This window comes from Sebastes fasciatus, chromosome 14 (genome assembly GCF_043250625.1).
Source record: "Sebastes fasciatus isolate fSebFas1 chromosome 14, fSebFas1.pri, whole genome shotgun sequence".
NCBI classification, from domain to species: Eukaryota; Metazoa; Chordata; class Actinopteri; order Perciformes; family Sebastidae; genus Sebastes; species Sebastes fasciatus.
In genome coordinates this window covers 6,825,148-6,843,002 of record NC_133808.1, presented here as the reverse complement: position 1 = coordinate 6,843,002, position 17,855 = coordinate 6,825,148, and the positions used below count along the sequence as shown (strand labels likewise).

At 40.9% G+C, this 17,855-nt stretch overlaps 2 long non-coding RNA genes across 2 annotated transcripts in view; both read right to left on the bottom strand.

Moving 5' to 3' along the window:
* LOC141782109 (uncharacterized) overlaps positions 1-11,457 on the bottom strand; it is a 156,890-nt gene extending 145,433 nt beyond the window's left edge. Inside the window, exon 1 of the long non-coding RNA XR_012597043.1 lies at positions 11,312-11,457. This is a non-coding gene — a long non-coding RNA (uncharacterized LOC141782109). The remainder of the gene's footprint in view (positions 1-11,311) is intronic.
* Positions 1-17,855, bottom strand: part of LOC141782235 (uncharacterized) — a 493,504-nt gene that overhangs the window by 150,798 nt on the left and 324,851 nt on the right. The gene's annotated exons all lie outside the window — the stretch shown is intronic.

Sequence of the window (17,855 nt, the reverse complement as noted above, 5' to 3'; positions counted from 1 at the left end):
ACGATGGTTTGATGATTGGTAGGAAGAAAAGGGATACAAAGATGTGGGGAGTGGCACGCAGAGATATCCGTGCACATCTGTATGGTATATATGAAACTACAGCCAGAAGCCAGTTAGCTTAGCTTAGCACAAAGTCTGGAAAATATCCTGGCTCTCACCAGAGGTAACAGAATCTGCCTACCAGAGCCTTTAAAGCTCACTAAGTACAATAACTAAAGTGTAAAAACAAAAGGTTATGTTTCAACCCATACGTTTCATATCAGCCTTGTATCACTCTTGAAAAGATTGGTTAGGTTTAGGCAACAAAACTTGTTGGTTAAGGTTAGAAAAACCATCATGGTTTGTGTTAAATTACAACCTGTTCTCACTCCCAACTCAAATACTGCCGTTTGGTAAGTGCCCCTCGGCAATATACTGACGCATGGAGGCGCCCTTTTTAGCGGCTTTCTTACATAACGTTACGTAACGTTACGTAACAAGTGTAAAGTCAATGTTTACTTTGGGTTTAACATGGGACACGAACAGCAGTGTCTTGGGTGAAAGTCTTGTGTTTCTTAGTGGACTTACTGGCTTGTTATACTCGTTATTATACCACATAACTTTCATACCACGTAACTTTCAATAACGGTCACTTGATGTACTATGTCACTTGCTCTGACTGAATGCAAAAACGTCCACATTCAACGTATCTGTGGTTTTCAGAAATGTACAATGCCAACATTTTTGTCTGGACCGCAGAAGGCCAGCCCTACAAACGCACAAGTCTGTAAATGAGTGACTGACTGACTGAGTAAAGTTACACGATTGGTTGGCCGAGTGTTGGAGTTTCCTCATTGGCCGTTACTCTTTCAAAATGAAAAGAAGGGGAACAGTCCTTTATGTAAATGAGACCATTCGGCACGATGCATCCGGCTCACGAAACTTGGACCAAGCTGTCAAACTAGGCAATTTAGTTCTAAAATGAAGCAAGATCCAGCAGTGGCATTGCCTATTTCTCGCTTAAAATGTTTTCAGAAGTAGATTTTGGTGGAGTTTTTAGACGGAATAACAGAAAGTATATGAGCAGGCCACCATGTTGTTTCCTGTTTGAAACGGCGAGCAGAAAACCAGGGACCAATCAGGTGCATCCCACGATAGGGTACGACACCGCTTGAACGGCCAGTTGAGTGGAGCAGCGTTACCCCTAGTGTCTTCGCCAGACCTGGTGGACATGTACCGCTAGATTTAACATTATAGACATGACCACTGATTATCTGTTTAACTATTTAGCCACAAATTCACAGACTGACCATACACGGTCGGTTTTGAGTCTTGTTTACTGGCAACTAGGCTGTATGGTTTCACAGGTGGTCATATGCCGTTCTACTTCTTGGCCGAGCTCAGTGCTGACTGTTTCTGCCTGTTTCCAGTCATTATGCTAAGCTAACAAATTGCTGGCTGTAGCTTCATATTACAGTATAAGAGTGGTATCAATGTTCTCACTTAACTCAGCAAAAAAGCAAATAAGTATTTTTCCCAAGTGTGGTTTGTAATTGGGATAAACAATGTGGTTCTTTGGCTCCCAAAAGGATCTGGATGTGTGTTTTCACTGTAAAAACATGGTGTTTTGCTTTACACTAAACATCAAAACCTGCAGTACAATAACTACTATAAATGTGCATTTGTCAGTGTCAGTGACTAGCTCAGATCTTTAGCTTTAGGCCTGACTTACACTTTACCTTGCGTTGTATAATCAGACAAGCTCTGATGTGGCCATTGTTTAGTTGCTTCATCATAACAGTGTCCTATGAAAGACTGGGTGACAGAAAGTCTATATCCACAGTGTTACTTTCTGACAGCACCGGTCTTTGTCAGGATGAGAAAAGTTTAAGATCCATACGGTTGAAGCCTCTTGGCCACATAGTCTCCCTCTGTACGTGACAGACACGCCGGGCCAAAAGGCCGTTGGAGACAGAGACTGCTGAGAAAGAAAGGCGAGAGCTGGAACGAGGTAGAGCGATGACAGATTGGGAAATGAGGATGTAGGAGAGACAGACTGGAGCTGGATTCCTTTAAGTCAGAACGATTGCACGTATTCTCTGTGGCATTCAAAAAAAAACTCTCCCTCAACGTATGCAGGATGCACACACACCCTTGGCATAGCTCCATTTTTTTTTCATCTCAGACTCCCATGCCAAGAGACCCTGTCATGCCCCCAACCTATGAGCACCCACATCTATAATTAGCTTAAGGGCACACCTACTTACCACCCACGTAACAAGTACAAATGATCCAGCATAATTGCACATTGGACATGTTCAAACAAAGACTTCCAGGTTCTTTTCTCATGAGGTAGAGTAGTTTCTGTATCCAACGGAAGGCAAAAGTTAAAGGCGATGCAGCAGACCAACTGGACATACCCTTCCTGGCAGATACAGGTACTGGGAGGGGGAAGACGAGAGTGAAACTAAAGGCACTTGTGGCACCAGACATATTCTAATGAGGTGAGAGAGACCAGAGCAGATCCAGAGACGGAGACGAGTGGGAGTTAGGTGAGGAACTGAAAGAGAAGAAGGTTAGAAATGAAGTCGCCAAGATGGTACCGCCAATTTAATAATAAAATATAAAAAACAAACAGTAGCCCTCATGAGAATTCCCCATTTAAAATAACAGACTAAGAAGGGGCCAGCCCAATGTATTATAAAGAGTTTGTATCGAAACTGAACATAATTCACTTTTGCTGAAGGCATGTTTGCTTTCCAAATGTTTGCACTGACCTTTTTTTTTATAATGTAATAATTTTCAGGGCCACACACACAAAAAGATATTGCAAAATGCTTTTATGAAAATGACCCCACCCCCGTAATAACAAAATAAAAACTAAACATATTGAACACAACCTGCTTTTGCGGGCAATACAGTGTTTGCAGTGCTGACATTTTTTTTTTATTATATATGTTTATATGAATCATTATTTCATCCCTCTTAAAGAAGCAGTGCGTAGCATTTAGGGGGATCTATTGCAGAAATGGAATACAATTAGGGATGCACCGATAACGATCGGATATCGGGCCGATACTGACTCAAATAGCTGGATCGGATATCGGTGACAATGGGACAAATCTATTCAATTAAATTTTGTGTTTAATTTTTTTTTTTTTTTTTTTTTTATTAAAAATGTTATGTTTATACTATATACTTTATATATGGAAATTTGTATTCCTGTTTAAGTTTTGACTAATTTGTTGTTGCTTTAAAAAAGGTTCCCACCTGAACTGTAAAATGTTTTTTTGCCAAGTTGTTGTTGTGTACAATTCATGACTTTAATAATAAATAAATATTTATATCTATTATCTATGTATATTATCTTATTTGTTACATTTTGTTTTACAAAGATAGGAAAGCGATGTTTAAGTCAAGCCTGATGTTGCCTTACACATAAAATAATGATCCCAGTCACTTCCACACAGTGAGGCATACAGCTTAAACACTGGTATCGGATCGGTACTCTGTATTCACGTTTTTACGTCAGCGACCATAGTTCTCCTATACACGCTTGGCACATGGGAGAAGTTTCAGTTGGTTGCAATCTGCAACCTCACCACTGCAGTTTTGGAGATGCTCTGACCCAGTCGTCTAGCCATCACAATTTGGCCCTTGTTGTCAAAGTCGCTCCCATCCTTACGCTTGCCCATTTTTTCTGCTTCCAACACATCAACTTCAAGGGACAAATTGTTCACTTGCTGCCTAATATATCCCACCCACTTCCAGGTGCCATTGTAACGAGATAATCAATGTTATTCACTTCACCTATCAGTGGTCATAATGTTGTTAATGTAATGGCTGATCGGTGTATATAAACATGTGTCTTTCATGATACCAGTGACAGAACTGAAAGCCTCAGATTCACAATGGTGATACAACTTTTTCAGCCTCCCACAGTTAAAGGCCAATATAAGGTAAACTGCACTTGCATTGTAAAGCGATTGAGAGTGGAATGCCATAGAGAGTTAAGATAATGACATTTAAGCCGGGGTCATTATATTCAGGAAGTTGTAACATACTACATCTGCCCCTGGTCACATCATCAGCCTCTCTGTGCTCTCGGGTTAGTGACATCTGTTAGTAATGCTGAGCAAGCATATGGGAAACTTTGATGAAACTGAAAGATCTGGATTCATCGAAAATGAAACAGCCAACATCTCTAATTGGCTTTTAAGATGGTTAAATCTCCTGACACAAATCATGCTGACGCATCGGAAAAAGTCTGCCACAGTCGACTGGTAGTAGATTCCAAGTTTGCACGCTTAACTTGGATGCAGTTGGTCCATCCTGCTACAATCTGATTGTGCAACCATATTTGTCAAAGGGGGGTTCTTGTGCCCAGAGCCAATGATAACACATTACATACAAAGCTGTTGGATGGAAATTCTGTGAGTGTAAAAAAAAAAAAAAAGCACTTCTAGCACTCACTCTCGACTCCTGTGATACTGGCCCTGTTGACTGTGGTTGCTGAGTGACAATCTGTCATCTTGATCAACATTTATCAAAAGGGGTAATACAAAAATAAATGTTGCATGATTTTGTGACTCGAGTTCAAAGGTTGACTGCAATACAGTATGAGAGGGGTCCGGTCGTGGTCCAGCGGTGCCCGGCCTGTTGAAATAACCGCCTCAAATGCAGTAAATATTGACATTGCTAAGCCAAGCCAGTGTTTACCTAGAAACGACAAGGCAATTCATTTTTGATCTGTGCCAATTTCACTGATTTTTAGAAATGGAGTCTAACATTGTAAAACTCCCAGTGTATTTTAGGGTGTTTGTATGAAGTAGTCCTCCCAACAGAGCTTTAATTGCACTGTACGGGAGTCACATGCAAAGACTGCAAAGGATGTTGAATGCAGAGGAGAGACAGTTTCCATTGTGTCTCTCTCAGTGTAAACCCAGACTTACACAGTGGCTGACGCCTGACCCCCCCCACCCCCAGCCCCTTTTTGTATAAACTCGATCCAGAACAGATAGCGGGTGGCTTGCCAAAACGCCAGCTCAGCATTATTATCCTAATGTCTGCTTGCTGTTCAGATGCTGTTATGTTGCACATACAGTAGGCTACAAGGTCAATATTAGAGCTTTGTTTTTTAAGGTGTAGCAAACACTCAGGGGAAAGAGACTTGGAGATGTCACTCAGGTCACCTGTGCCAGAGCGGCCGAACAAATACATCACATCACCCAACAGAGGAGGACCGAAAAGCATGCCCAACGACACTAGCGGGCAGCCGGCATTACCCCAACATCTGGGCTCCCTTGCCCCATCTGCAGGCGAGTGTGTGGCTCACGCATCGGCCTCGACAGCCACATGAAGTGGCACCAGCGCAAACAGAGCTGAACCCCCACCCCCACCCCCAGTACCCTGGAGCAACCGTCATCATTGGACACGATGGACAACTAAGAGAGACACAGACAAATTTTCTTGAAAGCCCTTACAAAAAAGAAGTATACTTCAAGTTTATTTAATGAAGTAAACTTAAGTACAAATATAATCCCAAGTATACTTTATGTAATAAGTATACTAATGTCAATGTACTAGTATACTTGTAAGTTTACTACTTCAATACTTCTGGCCCACTTTTTAGTTTATAAAAGTGTACTTTTAAGTATACTTTAAATCTAAGAGTAGTAAACTTTGAGTAAGTAACTAGTTTACATCAGAGTTGTATTTTGTACTGCAACTATAATATGAACTATACTTCAAGTGAACTTATTAGTACACTGTTATTTTACTAGTTATATACTTGTAGCCACCTTTTTAGTTTATGAAAGTACGCTTTAAAGTTTACTCTCAGTAAACTACTAGTTTAATAGTTTTTACTGCAAGTATACTTGTAAGTTTTCTTTAAGTTAATTTATACAGTAGTATAGCATAGTATTCAAATGTACAGTTCTGTATGCTTTTCAGTATAAGCCAAGTATACTTGTACTTTTCTGTATACTTACCAAGTACACTTTTACACTTATGTACACTTATACTTGCCAAGTACACTTAGACTTTTCTGTTTACTTGTCGGTATAAGCCAATAATACTTAAGTATAATTGTGTTAAGTTTAACTCTGATAAATAGGCCTACATAAAAAGTAATCTGACAGCCTTCTCTCTTAATTTAAGTTTAAAAGAAGTATACTAAAAGCATACTTGAATAAGCTTCTTTTGTGTAAGGGAGTTACTGGTGTGCACTTAACTTAACTAACTTATTAAACTTTAGCTTCAAGGACTATAACAAATGTTTTGCTAAGCATTATATACTGCAAAGGGAGGTGCCATGGCGATAAAAAGAGAGAGAGAAAAAACATGCAGTGAACCTTGTGTTGTTATTCACCTGTCGACTTGAACAAATACATACCTGGTGTTCTGAGACAAAAACAACAGTTCTGAGAACTGCCTCTTCACGTTGTTTGATTGGTAAATTCCATTAGAGTACAAAGTGTGCTATTGCGAAACCGATTTATGGTCGTTATTTGTTTGCACTGTGTTGCATTGATATATTACTGAAACTAGAATAACTTTTTTTTTGTTTGTGCCTAAAATCCCCCTTGAGCATATTTGGTAACACTTTATTTAAAGGGGTGTGGATGACTGACACGACACCTGTCATGAACATGAAGGAGTCTTTATGAATGTTTATGACTGTTGTCATAAAGTGCCATTCGCTCAAGTATGTCCTTTTGAATGTAAAGTTGACATTGTTTGAGATGTCTTCGTTATGACAACTTGACATTAAAGCTGCAGTGGGTAGAAATGGAGCAAATATGATTAAAAAAAGTTATTTTTATAAAACGGTCACTATATCCTGACAGTAGTGCACGAGACAGGTAATCTGATAAAATAATGTTCCTCTGTGTCCTCCGGTGCTCCCAATGGCATCTTCAAGATTTCACAGACCGGAGGAAAACAACCAATCAGAGCTGATCTGGAGCCTTGCCGTCTCTGAGCAGCTGTCAATCACTCACAAACTCTGATCAAACGGTCAAACTAGGCAGCGCTGATCAAATATGAATCAATATTCTGTTACTGTAATGACAATTTCTCAACTCAAATGTTTTCAGAAACTTCTTGTAGTGTACTGTTTAGCTGTAAAATGAGAGTTTGTGACCCGGCAGCCATGTTGAGATCAGTTGAGGAAATACCAAGCACCGCCCACCAGCCGGAGCAAAGTTTCTCATTTTACGGCTAAACAGTACACCACAAGATGTTTCTGAACACATTTTACGCAAAAATAGGCATTACAGTAACAGAATATTAATTCATATTTGATCAGCGCTGACTAGTTTGACCGGAGTTCACGAGTGATTGACAGCTGCCTCCGTTGAATGAACAGCCAATAGGAACGCTCTCTCTCTGAAATTACCTGTGATTGGTCAAAGTAGATTTTTTAAAGCCTGAAAACAGAGCCACGAGGAGGTGCAGAAGTCTCTCAGAACACTTGAATTACAATATGCTGAAGGGTTATAATGGAATTTGTTGCCCAATGGTGCCAAAAAACGTTCTGCCTACTGCACATTTAACCAAGACAACATTACCTGTCATAAACAGCTGGAAATCCCCCGTTGACTCTCACAAACACACTCAATAAAATCTATTCTGAGGTTAATTATATCACTGGTACAGGCGATGTAATGTAAAAAACATTCCCCAGTCTAAAATGTTATTTAAGTTTTAATATGTTATTTTTTTTTTCTCCACAACCATCGGATGACCCCCAGAAATGATCTCCCAACCCCCCAGAACCACTGAATGATGACACCGAACTGCCATCTTGATTAGAAGGGAAACTTTTTGCCCCTCTTGTGCAACAGGAGTCAAATATTACACAAGCATTGCAACACAATCTGTAAAAAGTCTTGTCATACTTGGTTAGAACAATTGGGGAACATGTACGTAATGGAGACCTATGTTTGAATGCCAAAAAGCCACTACTTTAACAGATAGGTGAAGCTAGCAATGTGATGTATTCCATGTCTGACAGGAGCTCATGAGAGGTGCTTCGATATTAATTCCTTCTTTCTCCCAGCGGAGGTCATACACTGTGTTTAGAAACAGGAATGGATGGCTGCGGTGCATCATATTGAAATGCCATTAATATAAAGGACTGATTTGCTTTGTCAAGGATGCCGTGTCACGGTGTGATAAACGAGTAGAAAGGCTTTCATAAATACCCTGGGAGAAAGGCACTGGGGCTGGGACAAACGCCCAGGATCCACTTAGAGAAACAGGAAGATTTATGGTCCAGAAAGGGAGAGGAAAAGAGAAAAGCCATGGAAAGAGTGTGAGATAGAGGACAAAGAGCGAAGAAAGTGATGATTTTTTTTTCTTTTTAAAGCAGAATGAAATATAGAGTTCTATGATATAACACAATATGGTATGATAAGGTGTTATCCCTTCTCTTAAACACACTATGTGGCTTACAAAAAACAAATGTCAGTCTATAAATCATTTTTAAAGCACCTTTCACCCCTTTTTACAGTCTTACAGGTCAGGACATTGAGTCATTGAGAACATAAAAGTGTGAATGACCTGTCCGATCACAGGTTTTAAAACAAAAAATGTGTCAGGTCTATTTATGTAGCTAGTTGTGTTGTTGTGGAAACAGATGTGAGAAATGACTTAAGGATGTTACATCTCTATTGAGGCTAGAATTGCACATGGCATTGCACCATCCATATTTAATAATGTGTGAATGTTTGTTCCTGACCTTGGAAACGGAAATTTGACAAAACAAAAAAAGAATGCAGTAATAAGAACGATAAAGTTATAATTTGTTCTGCAGATGCGACCAATTAGTAGGAGAGTGAGGGAGACCATGCAGAGTTTTGAATGCAGTATAAATGTTATTGTTGCCTATTCTAAAATGGTGTATTTGAATATTTCTAAACAGTCTTGAATTACATAAATTGGGTATCACTGTAAAGCTGAGACTCCTGTGGATCCAATGAGCCCAACTGTATTCATTTGTGATGATGTTAGTCCCCATAGTAGCCATTTCAGTGTATTGAGACCATTTGTTGAAATTTGGCCTCACTGTATTAAATGACCTATGGTGACCTCTAGCATAATCACAGCCTCATGAAACGTTACAGACAAAAACAAGAGACCTAGAGCATTCAGAAGATGGATGGCTTCCTAGCTAAATTGACAATAAGGGGGTTTCTGAGCAGTTTCTAAAACAGAAGTGCTCGCCATCGAATCGCCGAAAAATGCAATTCTGGCAGAAATCTCCAAATATCAAAAGTTTTTGAAACCAAATCACAGCATGGCTTTTTCCATGGTGCTCCTCAAGGTCTTGGTGTCTTAATGTGGTATTTTGGAGGGATTATTGATCATTTTTATCAAAAATTGCTCCAACAATTTATGAGGCATAATAGAGCATGGGAATGACCATCATATACTGTACTTATATCATCATGTTCTACTCTCATACACTTTTACAATTCATTTTAATTGATTGATTAATTCATTCATTCATTTATATTTCTTTTTAATGACTAGAACTTGAAAATTAATCTTTAGGTTCCCAGCTTTCAGATGACACGCCCATGGCCCCCACCCCTCTAATAAAAGAGTGTGGAATGATAAGGTACATGGGAACTCCCGAAATAGCATACATGGTGTATAGGATCTAAATCCTACAAACTGCAGCAATTTCCATGCCGCTTGCAAACATATGCATGTGCCACGCTTTCTATGCCTGCTATGTTTCCTTTCCTAAATCAAATGAAAGCCAACTGCTCTAACAGTAAATCTTGTAGAACATAGCAGTAAATTAGCCGCTTGGCCATGCACAGGGAGCACGGCCTCTTTAAAAAAACTAAAAAAAAATCATCCAGTCACTTTCTCATGACTTAGTCCTCATCGTTATCCTCCCTCGCACAAACCAGCACAGTATGAGGGGAGGAGTAACGAGAGAATGGGGGAAAGAGTGACAGCAATAAAAGACTTTTAGGGTGTAAATGGGTTTCACATTTTCATTTTCAAAGTGAGTCATAGCTCATTAGACAAATGATATCAAGTGTTCTTTTTTTTGAGGTGAAACAGAGAGCGGTAACACAAGTAACACTGAGGTGTGTCATGGCCAAATGGATGTGTGGGTTGGAAGCCTTTTCCAGGAATCAGGTTCCGTGATTCAGTGTGGGAATGTCGAATACCTTTTTTTATTGCTCTTCTAGAAAAATAATTTAGCCGCTTAATGGCTTTTGATGCTTTTGGTGTTCTTTTCCCTGCTCTCTTCCTTTTGCCCATAAATCCTTCTGTAACTCTGACTTCACCTTTCCTGGAATGTCACAGCCCACACCACTCCTTCTGTCACTGTTCTCTCTCTGTCCCAGCCTCATACTGGGAGGGTTTCCCACACCTGACCTCACATGGCTTCATTTTAGGCACTTCAGTGCGCTCTTTCCTTCGCTCCTTGGCCTCAGTTCCTCTTTTGCTCTTGGCTCATCAGTCTCTTTGCCTGTCCAGAAATGGCAGGGAGAAATGGAAGAGCCTCGTCAGCAGGTTAGAACACATTATTCAGTAAAACCAGGCTGATAAGGAGCTCAGATGTGGGTCATTTTAGAAGAAAATCACTCACCTACACCTGAATTATTAGTCAAACCATGTTACATAGTCTGATTATTTCTTGCTGACATAATTCCATGATCGACCTGTCCAGGGTGTACCATGCCTTCGCCCAATGACAGCTGGGATCGGTTTCCTCCCGGGGGTCACAATTGTCCCGCATTTCTCCTGATTTATGGCAATTTTTCACACCTTTTTTTTTTTCCTTTTCATTATCTCAACCTGTTCTGGCTCTGTACAGCGTGTATAAACCCTACTGTTTCCACGTGGATGGCAATAGAGCTACACCAAATGTCATTTCCCGGCGGAGGAGAGCAGCTTGCGACATCGCATCGTGGTTTGAGCTGCACTCGCCGTTTAATACCAGAGATGCACTCAAGTTTACGCCAGGGGGGGGGGGCGAATTATTCAGTTTTCTTTCCTGAAAATTACAATAAAATTAAAAGTAGGCCTATTTAACAAAAAACTTTGTTGCAGTTTACTTATTATTCTGTTATTTTCATTCTTTAAAAGTCACCAGAATGTAGGAAACAAAGTCTCTGAAACTCAAATGTTTCTGGAGGAAGACCCCCAGATCATCAGCTTTGGTTTTGAAATCCCCCCCTATATTTGAGGTATCAAGGTTGGCAAGTATGCCTGTGTCACATGCAGGCTCAGGATTTATTGCCCACAGCTTGAGAACTATCTTTGCAAAGGTGCACCTCGCAAGCCAATCAGAGCAGACTGGGCTTTTTCTTAAAGAGACAGGCGCTAAGACGCAGCGTTTCAGACAGAGGGTGAATACAGGTATAGTCAGACAGACAGGACGAGAAAAATAATGTGTTTTTTGAACATTAAAGCATGTAAACGTGTTCGAGTAGAAACCCAAAATACAACCTGGAAATGAGCATGATATGTCCCCTTTAAAGATCAGAGGAGACCAAGAGAAGCAAACAAGAGTGCACTTGAAATAAGAGATGAGTAGAAAAAAAAAAACAAGGTTATACAGAGAGAGGGGCTGTGAGAGTGTTGTGAAACTTTGACAGAGTTGGCAAGGTCAGTGTTTTTCCTCAGGCAGGAGACAATCATCTTCGGGGAAATCGCTGATGCCTTCTTGTGTGTGTGTTGGAATCACTCCACAAACATATTGCCACCACAGATATCATGAATAAATATTTTGATTTGGCCATCAAAATTTCCGAACGTGTCATTTCTTTTATTATGTGTTTTTTGCATCCAGTCTGAGTTTAATTTACCAGCACGGGGTAAAATCCACTAATTTCCCTCAGGCCTGTGGGACATGTTCCCTGCACTCCTATGAATCGTGTGGCTCTGGGCTCGATGATGGCTGTTTAAGCAACTCCAGCTCTGCTTGAGTGAGAATCCACACATGCATAAATTGTTACAAGCCACAACTTTTGATTGCATTTCATTGTTTTGTCAGTTGAAGCCGAACCTGACCTGCTTTGTGGCCAGCAAAGCTAACAAACACGACTGCAGGAGCAGCTGCGTGAGTGAAAAGGCCAGTGTGTGGTGAACATAGACTACAAGGGATGCAAACATTGCTGTGAATGATTCAGTGTGAACACTAGTTTTTTTTGTAAAAATGAGTTTGTAAGATCTGTGCTAGGTCCCCTTTTTAAATATATCCCTTAACAATGTTGCAAAGCATGTCCCTATAGAGTGCTCCAGGGATGAAGTATTTTTTAGGCCAACCAGGAAGTTAGCATCGCCCTGGTTCCCTTGACAAAAAGCCAATGGGATTTTTCCATTGGGTTTTGGATTATTGCAGAAAATAAACTCTGTGGCAAACAAACGTTTATGATACCTAAATGTTTTTTTCAGCAAGATAATATTAACAAATGAACACCACTTTTATGATTTTTCAATTGTGAATGTAATCGCCAGAAGTAAAAGCTAACGTTAGGCTATAACACGGTCACCACAGGGGCATGAGCGTGAGTATACACAACGAGGCTGTAAAGGAGGACGAGTCGGGGTGGTGACGTTTAGTAGTCTCATTTAGCCACTTGTTAGCAACCGCCTTTTTTAAGACATATAAAGGCTTCAAAAATCACGAGTGGGATATTTATTGATTTATTTTATGTTGTAAAACTAAATGTTAAAATCTCTTCAGTTGTGTTAACCACAGACCTTATTTCAGGCATCTAAATAAAAACCCATTCAAAAAAACATTGACTTCGAGATGACCTAAAATCCTAACTCATTTCCGGGTTTTAGGACTCCTTCCTGTAGCACTCTAGTGTGTTTGTACCACGGACATATACATGTGCTATAGTACATACTATATGCACGCCAGAGGAGCATGCAGGGATGAGATACACATGCTTGCTAACAATTGCATGCTAATCCACTGACAGTTGGCAGCAGATGTCACAAAACAAAGGCATGGTTTATAAAGGCTAGCAGGCGTGAAAAAAGATGTAAACAATGAATTATAATGTTGCACAATTGGCTTTGCAAGTTCTTTTTCTTATGAGGAAGGCCTAAAGGATACACACAATGCATTTTGGTGATCAACACTAAATAAAAACATAACATTGGTTGCAGGGTATTTTTTGTTGTTGTTACTGGTGTGAGTGACACCAATCCCTCTTGTGCACAAGCCCCCAGGAAGAGCACCGGTCGTTGATGCCAATTTTCGTAGTGGCCAAACGGCGATACTACATCTTCCGTGTCCTTCAAGTGATGCCATTGGGACCAAAAATACTTTTTCCCATAGACTTACATTGGGAAAGATAGATCTATAACTCAGTGGAGAATGCTTTTTTAGGTGAATCAAGTTCCCAGTACCAACTCTTGAATATTCCTTATTTAAATCATTAGGTTCTAAAAGTTGTAAAATGCACTAATAGCCGTATCCAGAGTTATTTCCCTTCCTCTGTTCATGTGAATGAGACCCAGACCGAGGCTGAGGCGAGTGTGACAGCTGTGACATCGTGACCGAGCCATGTGACCGAGCGGATGCTACTGCGCCTGCTCCATGGGCCCCATGGATGCAGAAGATCGCCGGGAGGTCCGGTACTTTTCCACTCGGAATTCGTGCCATTTTGGCATCATGCGCCACTTAGCAACTCTCATAGGAATGTATGGGAGCCCGCCTCCAACGCTGTATCCAGTTCTCGTAATGCTTGTGCATATTCAAATCATGAAGAGCTGGCACTCCAGCAAAAAACTGGACACTGTCTTATGCTGATATCCTTCCCCAAAACATTTTCATAGCCAAATGGCAATGTATCAAATCCCAACATCCAAAATCTGGATGTCTCGGTACTCCGAAATAAGCATCCTTCCTAGCAAACACCTTACATCACACCTCTTTGTGAGGAGACCTCATTTGTTTGTATGGGGAAAGCCCCATCATGATCGAGCGGCAAGGCCCGCAGCCATCTGCCTGTGATTACAGCTTGGGAACAACATTACACAACAATGGCCACTTGGGCACGGCAAAAAAGCAGGGGAGAGCCCAGCGATGATCGCACACAACAATTACTGGAGAACCAAATCCCCCAAGTCGGCTGTTTGTAGGAGTGAAACCCAGAGATTTGGCAAGCCAGTGGCAGTGAGGCGTCCAACATGCAACTGAAGCCAACCAGCACACTCCCGATCAGATCAGCGCCATGTGTGGTGTCACGCATGGGCCCTAATCAAAGCCATACATATATTGTGTATACAGTATATGTGTGTTTATATTATCGATATATGTTGTGTGACAAAAGGGATGCCAAACTTTGAATGACCCATTGTCGTTTTTCTATTACTTGAAGAGCTTTCCAAAAACGAGAGGCTTAGAAAAAACTTTGAATCACAGTTGGAGTAGATACAACTCTGATGTCAATTCCAGTTGGTCAGGTGGTTTTGTCATCACAAATATTGGATGGATTGTTGTGAAATACTGTGAAAATCTTTATGGTATCCAGATGATTAATCCTAAAGACTTTGGCAATCCCCTGATTTTTTTTCCCATTGGGTCCAAATATCCACTTGTCCAACTCTCTAGTTTAACCTCCCATCAGACCCATCAGCTAGTGTGTTAGCTTGTTAGCATAACATGCTAACACATTGTAAACAGGCTAACTTAGCTTAGGCTAAGTGCGCTGAGGCTGGTTACACCTGAGGCTATTTTAATGTATCAAAGAAGGTGGACAAGCAGTAAGGAATAAGTAATGGGCAACAATGTTACTTTGTTACTGTTACTGCAACCTTTACATGTATTCCTAGTATAGTAGTAGTAGTTTAGCCTTCTGCTAACCGCAGCAACTATTAGCAACCTTTTCTCTTCATCTCTGAAACACTTCACTGATATTGTACGACTCTTTTTTTGACTGACTTAAATGAAGGATAGTTAACTACAGGCATTCAAAGATTTATACGCCCTCAATTTGTCTTTACAGTGCTGCCGCTGGCCCCCAGGCTGCTGTTTGGTCTGGCTGGCTAATTAGCTAACTTGTTAATCCCGCCATGCTTTCATTTATTTATTTTTAGAGAATTATCCGGCCTCCACTTAACGCTCTGACCATAAAAGATGTCATCATGTTTTTTAACAGAACAGGGGTCTATTCTAGGGTGACCATATTTTCAGACCCCCAAACCGGAACGCTTAAGTGTACTGTACATTCATGCACGCGCACGTTCCCATGCGCATTTGTGCGCGCGGGCACGTGCTAATATGCATGCACCATAGGCGTTTTCATCAGGATGGCTAACTTGGCGCACCTGTGGTGCACCTGTGGCGCACTGTCAGTTTGAGTGTCCTGGAGAGAGTTTTCCTGTTCTGGGCCTACGGAAATTATTTTTCAACTTTAGTTTTGAACCCGAACCATCTCTATTTTATCAGTTTTTGCTCGCCACAGTCTCAGACTATTATAATTAAAAATATGGAGCTCAGACGAGATTTTGGCCAGGATGGAGACACTGGGTGAAAGCGTTATAAGCGGAGTGAAATGCCTGTTGATGCGCCGAAGGAACTGTGGTGAATAATTAATCAAAACGACACGTTTGATGTGCATATAAGCACGAAGGGTTCTGTGGTTCAAAACTGTACAAAACGTAACCAGCAGATCTGTTGTGTCCGTGCGTAATTGTGGCTTGACAGCGTGAAACATCACTCTCTATGGAGACTGCAGCGGTGCGCTGTGCTGGCTCTTTTATTTCATGTGCACAAATCAATTAATGAGTGTAACATGATAAACGTCTATGTAATTATAAAATTGTTATCATTATTTAATTGTGGTGAAAACCAGGACAATTGAGTGTTTAGTTTTATGGGAAATGCATTGTTTTCTCAATGGGGTCATGTTTACCGTATTCACGACAATAGTCCATATAAGAACTGCATTATGTTACTTGCTTGCTTGCTAAATTGTTAGCCTCTGTGGCTTCTAGATGCCAACAGTAACATTAATATTGCCGTTGCCTAGCAGCGGTGTTCTCACGACTTATCCACTTGAACGCCAAGCATATTGTGTACACAACTTCCCATGTTGTAAACATGAGCTCATGAGTTCCATTTGAAAGCACTAAAAGATGACTAGTCGACTCTGTGCACATGCTTCTAGATTTAATATGTTCCTTTTTTTCAAAGCGCCTCCTACTGTACAGTAGCAGGCCTGAAAATCTTGTTTTTGTTGCTGTGGTTAAAGCTATACACTGCATATCACTGCAGGGATGTAAAAGTGTACTCCAGGGTGTGTCAGTACTCTGCGACATCACTAATGGGTGTGATCGGGGGTATAACATATTTGGAGCGTTCAACCAGTCAGTATTACAGGGATTATTGTCTATTAGTTTTAAGGTAACTGCTAATGAATATTTAACTAAAGCCAGGTAAATCCTTATGGAATCTTTTCATGTTATAAATTAAAAAAACTCTACATCCCACGGCTGATGACAGGCTCTGAGGAGACTGTGGAAGCCACCCCGGTAGAAGAGACCTGAAGGCAAATACAAAAAAACAAACATGAAATGCTGTTCACCACTCGCTTAGCTTTCTGAAGAAATTCATCTTTATTATTTTTTATCAAAATGATACATCCACCCCTGCCAAATTCAGTTTAGTTGAGAGGCCGTAGGGCATCAGGAGGACAGTTTTTCAAAGTGGGAATGTTTGTGTTTGCGTGTAATAAGCTGGTGTCCCTTTCGGCATCGGCGAACAGAAGCTACTCACTCGGTAACACGTAGACTGGATACATTCCACTGAACCCATTAAAACTGACTTGTGTAAGAGTGGCTTGGCATACAACAATACTTATTTGAACTGGTAGACAGGATTAAATGCCCCGATGCTTTGGTATGTCTGTAAGCAGACACACACCCCAATATAGCAAAAGAGGGACTTCCCCACAAATCCTGGAAGCGCAGCGTTCTCAGACTTAAAATAAATGTGTACACATCATGCTGTCATGGGAAAACCCTATCAGCCAAAGGCTTGCTTGTATGTCATGGCAAAATATGGCTGAAGAAAAGGTGAACCATGTTTATATACGTACAATAAATAAATCAGAGATACAGTATATATAAACCCAGAAATATGAATACTGTGGATTTCCATAGTTTTAACTGCCAGCATGTAAACGGCTCCGTCAGTGTAATAGCTCACACTACAAAACTACAAGGGTTTTGCCAAGCAGGTCTCGTCTGGAAGTTATTTAATGAGCGCTGGAGGAGATATGACTTAGGCAATATTTTGACACCTGTTTCAATATGGGATTTCACCCTCAGTGGGAAAATGAAGTTATACGACTGATCATCTACAGATTATAACCACAGTTTTTATGAGACTCCAGCCACCCCAGTAATGGCATGCACATCTGTGGCTAATTGTAGTTCAGTCAGGACCACTTTAGTCAAAGAACTTTATTTACATGCAGTAATATATACATTTATATTTGGCGGTATGGCTCTGCTCTGGGATCTCCCTGCCCATCCACGCGCATACGTGGATCCACGAGCCTACGTGGTAGCATGAGACAAGGAGAGCACTCCTCCTTGCCCTTCCATGTGCACACATGGAAAGCCAAAGGCAGGGAGAGCAGCAGCAAAGACCCCCCCGGGTGCAGAACAGAGCCAGCATCAATAACACAGAATGATATTGGTTTAGTCACACACATTATTAAAGGAGGTGGTGGGGTGGAGGTGGGTTGCGAGCGGCTTTGTAGAAGAAGCAGCACAGGTGGCCAGGTTGAAGGAGCTTAAATAAGGCGCCCTGTATGAAATTTGCCAATGAATGCCTAGAAGGGAATCAGCTGATCTGTCAGATGATGCGTCAG